This window comes from Elephantulus edwardii, unplaced genomic scaffold (assembly GCF_000299155.1).
Source record: "Elephantulus edwardii isolate Elephantulus edwardi_28Jun2011 unplaced genomic scaffold, EleEdw1.0 scaffold00006, whole genome shotgun sequence".
NCBI lineage: Eukaryota > Metazoa > Chordata > Mammalia > Macroscelidea > Macroscelididae > Elephantulus > Elephantulus edwardii.
The window spans coordinates 31,022,335-31,032,402 of NW_006399756.1; the positions used below are offsets into that span (position 1 = coordinate 31,022,335).

The 10,068-nt window shown below is 39.8% G+C and overlaps 1 pseudogene; it reads left to right on the plus strand.

Annotated features, from left to right (window-relative positions):
- LOC102847366 overlaps positions 1-10,068 on the plus strand; it is a 34,449-nt pseudogene continuing 24,381 nt past the window's right edge.

The window sequence follows — 10,068 nt, forward strand, 5'->3', positions numbered from 1 at the left end:
ATGGAGCCACTAGAAATCACCACTTTAACCCTTGTGGTTTGTGTCGTTTGTCTGGTTTTCCTTTTGAGATGGAGGAAAAGTTACAAAGTGGGAATGCTACCCCCTGGCCCAACTCCCCTTCCCATCCTTGGGAATATGCTGCAAGTAAACCCCAAGGACATCACTGCGTCCCTCTTTAAGGTAAGGGGTTCGATTCTGAGGCTGGTCATGCCCAGGTAAGTGAGCTCATCTCTAGCTTTTACATCTCAGACCAGTGCCAGGTGGCCATCTTGCCTCAGTACTTAGAGGTGTGTTTTTCTGGATTATAGGACAAAACATCCTCTACCTTTTTTTTTTACTGAATCGCTTTAGAGCGGGTAGTGAGAGTATATTGATGTGAACTGAGAGATTGGTTGAATTCTACTGAATTGAGAAAAATCTAGGGACATAGTTTAATGGGCATAGTTTAAACAAAGGACATAGTTTAATTGAAGGGCACCTAATCTTAATATTTAATAGTTACCAAAAGATAAGCCAAATCCACAAACAAATCATTTGCCTACAAGAGTTGGATGTAAGTCTTGGTCTGTCTTATAACAGTGGTGTAAATTTAAGCAAATTACCGATGAATGGGCATAATAATAGTACCTAGTTATAGAAAGACTTCAGGTCTTTTCTTCATAGGGTCGCTTTGAGTCGTGCTCAACTTGACAGCAATCAACAACAACAAAATAACAGTCTACAAAAACTAAGACTGCTGATGGATTGGAAAATAAACACAACAAAAAGTCAGTGTTAGAGTAAGTGCAGCCTGGGTGCTCCTAAGAGGTCAAACGGGAAAACATCATCTCACAGACTCTGGGCACATTGTCGGGAGTCTTTGGAAAAAGAGGTTGTGCTGGGGAAGGTGAAAGATCAGAGGAATCGAGGAAGACCTCCAGCAAGCTGTCTTGACATGGTGGGCTCCAGCATTTCAGAGATGATAAGGATGGTACAGGATAGCGGAAGGTTCATAGCTCTTGTTCATATGGTCACTGTGAGTCGAAGTGGACTGGACAGCACCAAACAGCAACAGTAGTCCATGAAGTTGTTTTGTAAATTCAATAAGCTAAAGCATTCAGATTACTAAAACAATGCCTGGCAAATGTAGTAAATGTCTTCTTATGTTATTACTTTATGCAAAACAATCTGTGGAAGGATTTGATATCTATAGAATAATCGCTACTCTCATTCCCAACATCCTGCTCTGATGCAGTCCAACCTGGTATTTCCATCTCTAAATACTTCTTGAGGAAAAGATTGCCACCATGAGTTCATTGTGCAAAAATCTACTCTTGAGAAAGAAGGACCAGCGCTAAGAGATTCCTTCTCTGACTGTAAGTCTGCTAAGAGTGCTAACTCTTGTTATTGTTGATTGCCTTCAGGTTGAGCACAACTCATAGTGACTCTATGAACAAAAAGCCTGAAGCCCCTCTGCAACTATCAACATTTATCAAAGTTCATAGAGTTTCTGGAGGCATGTTGTTTAGGAAGTAAATGCCACTCCTGCTTCCATACCTGTCATAGAATGTTATTGGTTGAGTTGCCTGCAATCCATAGTGACCCTATGTACAGCAGCTCTGAACCCTTCCCTGTCCTGAGCCAGTCTCACTAACTCTGACACACCAAACCTCCATCGCCCCAGTTACTGTCTCAATCCATCTCTTCCAGGGTCTCCCTCTCCTGCACTGTCCATCCACCTTTCCAAGCATGATGTCCTTCTACAAGGACATATCTTTCCTAGCCACGTGCCCAAAGTAAGTGAGGTGGAACTTCAAAATCCTAACATACAAAGAGAAACTTGGTTTCACCCTCTCCAAGACAGACTATTTGTTTTCTTGGCAGCCCATGGTATGTTCAAGACTCTTCTCCAGCATCACAACTCTAAGGCATCTACTGTCATCTTTAGTCATTGTCCAACTCTCTGAAGCATGATAAGTAATTGAGAAGACCAATGCCTGGATTAGGCGCACCTTTGTATCTAGGCTGACATCATTGCTCTTCAGCACTCTGGAGAGGTCCATGACAGCAGATTTTCCCCATGCAATTCATGTTTTGATTTCCTGACTGCTGATGTTAAGAGTGTTGATTGTAGATCCGTGCAAGCTGTAATTGCTAACCACCTCAATCTCTTCTCCATCTAATATGGTGCTGCCATTTGGCCCAGTGATGAGAATCTTCATCTTCTTGATGTTGAGCTACACTCCATATTGAAGACTACAGTCCTTGACCTTTTACAGCAAGTGCTTTGGGTCTTCTTCAGTTTCAGCAAGCAAGGTTGTGTCATCTGCATATTGTAGGTTGTTAATGACTATTCCTCCAATCTTGATGCCCCATTCCTCCTCATAAAGCCCTGCTTCCCGAATGATCTGTTCTGTATACAGATTGTAAAAGTATGGGGACAGGATGCATCCCTGATGCACTCTTTTCTTTATTTTGAACCACACAGTGTTTCCTTGCTCTGTTCTGAGGACTGCTTCTTTGTCCAGGTATAAGTGTCTTATAAGCATGATCATTTGTTCTGAGATTCCCATTTTCCTCAAGGTTAGCCACAATTTATTGTGATCCATACAGTCAAATGCCTTTGCACAGTCAATGAGGCACAGACATTTTTCTGGTACTCTCTGCTTTCTGCCAAGATCAATCTGACATTAGCAATAATGTCCCTAGCACCACAACTTCTTCTAAACCTAGCCTGTATTTCTGGTAGTTCTCTGTCAATGTACTGTTCAAGTCATTCTGGATAATCTTCAGCAGGATTTTGCTAGTGTATGATATTAGTGTTCAATAATTTCCACACTCTGTCGGGTCTTCTTTTTTTGGAATGGGAATAAATATGATCTCTTCCAGTCAGTTGGCCAAGTAGTTGTCCTCCAGATTTCTTGACACAACTTGGTGAGCACATGCAGGGCAGCATCTGTTTGCTGAAATATACCAATTGGTATTCCATCAATTCCTGGGCTTTATTTTTCTCCAAGTCCTTCAAAGAAGGTTGAACTTCCTCCTTTATCACCATTGCCTCCTGCTCATATGTTGTTTCTTGAAATTCTTCTGTGTCAGTCAATTCTTTTTGGTACAATGACTGTATACTCCTTCTATCTGCTTTTAATGCTTCTTGAGTCATTGACTATTCTGCCAATAGCATTCTTAAACATTGCAACTCGTGGCTGGAAAATGGATTTATACAAGAGACACTTATTGAACCCATTTTTTGACAAGCTCTGGAAATAGTGCAATGAACAAAAATGCAAAATATTTGTCTCACAAACCTTACGTTTTCATGAAAGGAGTGAGACAAGAACCAAGATAAGTCTATTTAAACCCAGAGCTATGGGATAAGTTGACTCCCAGGAACCCACCATTGGGTTTCCAAGGCTGTGAGTCCTAACAGAATAAGGAGAGACTGCTTTAGCAGTCTCCCTCAGAGTAGCTGGTGGGTTTGAACTGATGAACTTTCAGCTAGCAACCCAACACTTTGCCTACTATGCTATCAGGGCTCCTCTAGATATTCTTCCTCTTTTGGGGAAAATATATGCAGAGAAGGGGGGGGATCAGAGGTTGAATTTTTAAATACCCCATCCAAGGAAGTCTTCATTGAAAAGGTTGAAGTGACATGGTACACTTTGTGTTTTTAACCAGCCTACCAATTTTTATTACTGTAGTTCTAGAGATTGTTTTTGATAATATCTACCTCTTTTTTTAAAAAAAAATGTTGTACTGGTTTATTTACAACACTCATATACGTTGTTTTTCACACTGGATCTTTCCCATTTCCTTCACCCCCACCTCCCTCCACCCATCAAATTGTGTGACTATACTATGATTGCTTCCGTCCCCCACCCATCCTCAGCCCTGTGCTTCCACTGTCTCCCCACCTTGGATCCTCATACTCATTCTACAATAATGGTTTTATACAATATTTGTCCTTATGGGACTGAGTTAGCTCACTCAGCATAATGCCATCCAGTCCCTCCCAAGTTGGGTAGCAATTTACAAGACTATTGCTACAAAATCATTGCTCCTACATTTCATCATTTAAATGTAACATAATTTCTCAATCCATTCCATTATGGTTGGACATTTGGGCTGTTTTCATGTTCTTTCATGTTCATCCAAAGAAGAAAGAAGAAGAGAAAAGGGGCTGAAGGGGGGGGGATTTTAGTTTCTCTTTCATTTATCTAGGTCTTATTTAATTTCTTTGCACAATATTTTCTTTGTTTCCAGTATGCAAATATGTCAAATATTCTTGATTGAATTTATTCCTAGGTGTTTTATTCTCCTTAATGCTGTTATACACTGTAGAGTCAACTCTGTTTCATAGCAACCCTATATTCAACAGCTTTGAACCCTGCTCTATCTTGAGCCTATTTCATTGTCTATGACACACCTTCCCCCATTACCCCAGTCACTGAGACAGTCTATCTCATTGAGGGTCTTCCTCTCTTGCGCCATCCCTCCACTCATCCAAGCATGATGTCCCTTTCTAAGGATTGGTCCCTTCTTGCAACATGCCTAAGTATGTCAAACAGAGCCTCAAAATCTTTGCCTTCAAGGAGCAAACTGGTTTCACTCTTTTCAGGACAAACCTTGTTTATTCTCTTAGCAGTGCATGGTATATTCAATACTCTAGCACCATGACCCAAGTCATTGATTATTCTTCTTCTATCATCTTTAGTCATTGTCCAGATCTCAATGCAAAGCAAGTGATTGCAAAGACTGTGGCATGGATTAGGTGCACCTTAGTCTCTAGACTTACATGACTGCTCATCAGTACTCTGGAGAGGGTCCTGACAGCAGATTTTCCCAGTGCGATTCATCTTTTGATCTTGGAGCCAAGCAAGCTGAAACTGTTAACCATCTCAGTCTCTTCACCATCTATTATGCCAATTGGCCCAGGGGTGAGAATCTTTGTTTTCTTGATGTTGAGTTTCAATCCATGTTGAAGGCTGTAGTCCTTGACCTTCTGCAGCAAATGCCTCAGGTACCCTCAGTTTTGGCAAACAAGGCTAGCTCCTTTTTACTCATTGCTGGTACATAAAAACAAAGGACTTTTATGTGCTGACCTTTTATCCTGCAACTATGCTTAGCAAACTTACTGACTCTAGTAGCTTTCTTGTGGAGTCTTTAGGATTTTCTATATTCAGCCTTATGTCCTAAAAAACCATTTTACAAGGCAGCATATGATCAAGAACCAATGTTACAGAAGTCAAAGCTGCTATGAAAGCCTTGGTGAAAACCAAGGGTTCAGGAATTGGTGAATAACAAGGCTTCAGAAACTGCTGACATGCTAACTGAGATATTAGCGCAAATAGATGCTGCACCACAGGTACTCATGTGTCCGAGTAGTTTGGAAAACAGTTATCTGGTCAACCAACTGGAAGAGATCCATATCCATGCTCATGTCAAAGAACATGATCCAACAAAAGGTGAAAATTATCAAACAGTATCAAACACAAAATTTTCCTGAAACTAGCATCAAAATGATTGCAGCAGCACGTTGACAAGGAATTGCCAGAAATTCAAGCCAGATTTAGAAGGGAATGAGGAGTAAGAGAGATCATTGTTGATGTCAGATGTATTTTTACTGAAAGCAAATAAAATTAAAATGATGCCTAATTTTGCTTTTATTGATTATATGAAGGCAGCTGACTTTATGCAAAGTCAATATGGGGACCATAATAAATTATAGCTAATATTGAGAAGAGTAAGAATTCCAGACACTTTATTATGTTCATGTGAAACTTATACATAGATGAAGCAGTAATTGCTTGAACAGAACAAAGAAATACTGCATTATTTCAAATCACAAAAGATGTGTGTTGAGGTTGTATTCTTTGACCATATTTCTTCAAACTGTACCCTAAGCCAATTATCATACAAGCTGGACTATATGAAGAAAAATGGGGCATCAGGGTTGGAGAAAGACTATCAACTTGCTATATCCCAATATGGATTACATCTCAATAACAAGAAAATATGGACTATATCATTACAAGTTGTTAAGGAGTCTTCCTCCAATTCTGATGCCATTTTGTTCTTCATATAGTTCAGCTTCTTGGTGCTTATTAAATATTTGTTGAAGAGGTGTATATGTAAATGAAAAGAAGGCTAAATCTTGACTGTACCTCAGGTTAAATACCTAAAATGTAATTTGTTGGAGCAAAAGTTAATCACATGTAAAATTAGAATTTAGTTTCTATTCACAGCTTCCAACTGAGAGATTCCACAGTAACACTAACAGAGCTGCTCATGTCTTTTCCAGCTGGCTGACGAGTATGGTCCTGTTTATACTCTGCACCTTGGGTGGAAGAATATTGTGGTCTTACATGGTTATGAAGCGGTGAAAGAAGCTCTGATTGATCATGGTGATGAATTCCTTGGCAGAGGATTTCTACCAATTTTTGATGATAGTCTGAAAGGACATGGTATGTTTCAATGAAAAATATACTTCAATTTTCCTTGCTATCTGAATAGATCAAAAAATCTGATTAACCAGCTGAATGCTTATCTGTTCTACATAAAGCAATTGACTGTTGTTAGGTACCGGTGAGTTGAGTACAACACATAGCAATCCTATGAACAACATATTTCAACTTGTGCCCTTCTCAGCATCTCTGATATACTTGAGTCCATTTCTGCAGTCATTGTGTCAGTCTACCTACCTAGGAGTTTTCCTATCTTTCTCTGACTTTCCATCTTTCCAAACATGATGTTCTTTCCTAAGGAATGGCCCTTCCTGACAATATGTCTAAAATCCCTAAGACAAAGTTGTGCCTTCCTGACCTCTAAGGAGCACCCTGGTTGCACTTTCTCCCAAACATACTTGTCTGTTCTTTTGGCAATCCAGCACTCTTCTTCAACACCGCAACTCAAACTCATTGATTCTTCTTCTTTCACCTTCATTCAGTCTCTAGCTTCCAGATGCATAGCAAGAAACTGAAAAGACCATAGACTGATTTGGTAGGGGGTGGTGGTGATGAAGGAATAGGAACGATTCAGTTAGAACTTAAAGGAATGGTGGAATAGTAGGCATGGATCAATGGTAATTCATTATATAAAATACAATGTATATGAATGACTGTATGAAGCATTATAAATGGAAAAATTGTATTAAACACAATGTATATGAATGGGGGGAAGACCATGAAGTGGATCAGGTGCATCTTGGTCTTTAAACTAACATCATTGCTCCTTAGAATTTTGGAGAGGTCCTTGACAGTAGATTTCCCCAATGCAACACATCTTCTGAACTCTTGACTCCTGTTACTAAGGGTATTGATTGTGGATCTAAGCAAGACAAAATCATTGACAAGTTCAATTTTTCTTCCATCTATCATGATGGTGCCCATTCGCCCAGTCATGAAGATTTTTATCTTCTTGATGTTGAGATGTAATCCTTATTGACACCAGAATTCCTTGGTCTTCATCAATGTTTCGTATTCTCCTCACTTCCAGCAAGCAAGTCGTGTCATCTGCTTAGCCCAGGTTGTAGGTGAGTCTTCCTCCAAACCTGATGCCACATTCTTCTGCATAAAGTCCAGCTTCTCAAATTATTTGTTCACATATGGAGTGAGTGGGTATGGAGAAAGGAAACAGCCCTGACACATTTTTCTTGCTTTTAAACCATGTGGTGTTCCCTTGCTCTGTTCACATAACAGCCTCTTGGTCTAAGTCTAGGTATTGCGTGAGCACAAAAAGAAGACTGACACTAGAAATTAAGGACTTGGTAACAGAAATGAGGTTGGAGATCAAATTACTGAATTATGCACAATCAATGATTGAGTCATCATAAATATCTTTTTTTAAAGAATACAAACAGTGACTATAAACATAGACCGTACCTGGTGGACTGCACAGGAATCAAATTGGCTATATCTTTGGAAAGAATTGTTAGAGAAGCTCAATCAAAACAAGGCCAAGTGCTGACTGTAGAACAGACTATCATTACTCATGTACAAGTTCAAACTGAAGCTGAAGAAAATGAAGGTAAGTCAGTAAAAATCAAAATCTGACCTTGAGTCTATCTCATCTAAATTTAAAAATCTTCTCAAGAATAGGTTTGAGAGGGGCGCTCTGGTGGCCTAGTGGCAGGAAGCTGTGATGCAATATCAAAGGCGCACAGTTTGAATCCACCAGATGTTCCAACAGAGAAGGAGGAGCAATCTTCTCCTGTGCTAGTTGGATCCGACTTGATGGTTCACAAGAAGAAGGGGGGAAAAGAATAGGTTTGAGACATTGAATACTAATGATTGAAGACCAGGTGAATTGTGAGAGGACATGAAGGATATCATTCATCCCTGAAGAACACAAAGGTCAAGGGAGCTCTGGTGGCCTACTGGCAAGAAGCTACACTGCAATCTCAGAGGTACATGGTTCAAATCCACCAGATGTTTTGCTGGGGGCGGGGGGGGGCAATCTCCTCCTGTACCGTCAGATCCAATTTGATGGTACACACACACAATAATAAAGTAAAATAAATTAAAAAGAAAACAAAGGTCATTACAAAGATAGGGGAGAAAGGAAAAACCAAAATGGATGGATGTCGAAAGAGACTGAAAATTCCATCAAAAACAAGACATGCCAAAGTAAATAGATGAACAAAAGATTTAAAACAGCAGTGTGAGAAGACAAAGCAAGTATTGAAATGTACAAAAAGCTAGAGTTAGAAAATAAAAAGGAAAGAACTTCCTTGACATTTCTCAAGCTGAAAGAACATTGAGTTGACTATGACACATAGCGACCCTATAAACAATGGCTCTGAGCCACTCTTCCACACATGATATCCTTCTTCAAGGACAGACACCTCCTGACAACATACACAAAGCGTGTGAGATGGAGTTCAAAATCCTTGCCTCCAAGGAGCGAGTTCTTGGCGTCACCCTTTCTAGGACAGATCCTTTTGTTCTCTTGGCAGTCCATGGTATGTTCAGTACTTTTCTCTAGCACCACAATGCAAAGGCACTGATTCTTTTTTTGTCCTCTTTATTTATTTTCTAGTTTTCAGATGCATAGCAAGCAATTGAGAATACCATGGCCTGAGACAGCCTCCCTTTAAAGAGATAGAAGTATAAAATCAAAGGCCTTAGGAGGAGGTTTTATAATATCACTTGACATTGTTTGCAACTTTTAACAAAAATTTCTACCTTCCAATTGTTTTGCCCATTATCCACTATCTTGTCTCTATTGACAGTGATAGAATTTTATTTTATGGCAAAAATTTCACCCAAACCATAGAACATATGTGCCTTTAAATTACCAGCTGCTTAATTCATGATAAGGAGCCCTGAGAACAATCCAGAGATGACATAAGAGGACCCATCATGGTACGTAGCCCATCAAAGTACGTCGGGAAAGTACCATGACACAAAGTACTTACCTACTGCTTATTTTGGCTCTGCTCCTCCCCTCCCCTTAGGAATCATTTTCAGTCGAGGAGAAAGATGGAAGCAAATGCGTCGGTTTTCCCTCATGACCCTGAGAAACTTTGGGATGGGGAAAAGAAGCATTGAGGAAAGGATCCAGGAGGAAGCCGAATGCCTTGTGGAGGAGCTTATGAAAACAAAGGGTGAGACTCACTGATTAATCCTTTGGGAGCAAGGAAGTTTCTACACGCTGTCCTAATCTCTCTTCCTTTGGGAATGATGCGATGGTCCTGATCTATTATGTTGCATAAGCTAGGAGGAAAAGGGTGGGAAGGAAATGATCTCCAGAACTATTAAGACTTTTAAATCATTTTGCCTTGATTCATTTCCAAAGTAAGATTTAACCTAAACTAAACCAACCCCGCTGGTGATGAGACAAGATGCCACTCATAGCCATGCTGTCAGACAGAATAAAACTGTTCCATAGAACTTCCAAGGCTGTAAATCTTTATGGAAATAAAATGAAACATCTTTTTCCCTCAAGTGACTGCTAGGTTCAAACTGCCAACCTTTTAACCACTGTGCAATAAAGGTTCCCTGAGCATTTACTAGTAAATAAATTTAGAAAAGTTATTTGGCTTCTCTAAGACACATTTTTCTTCACTAAAAAATGAGATTAAAACTTAAA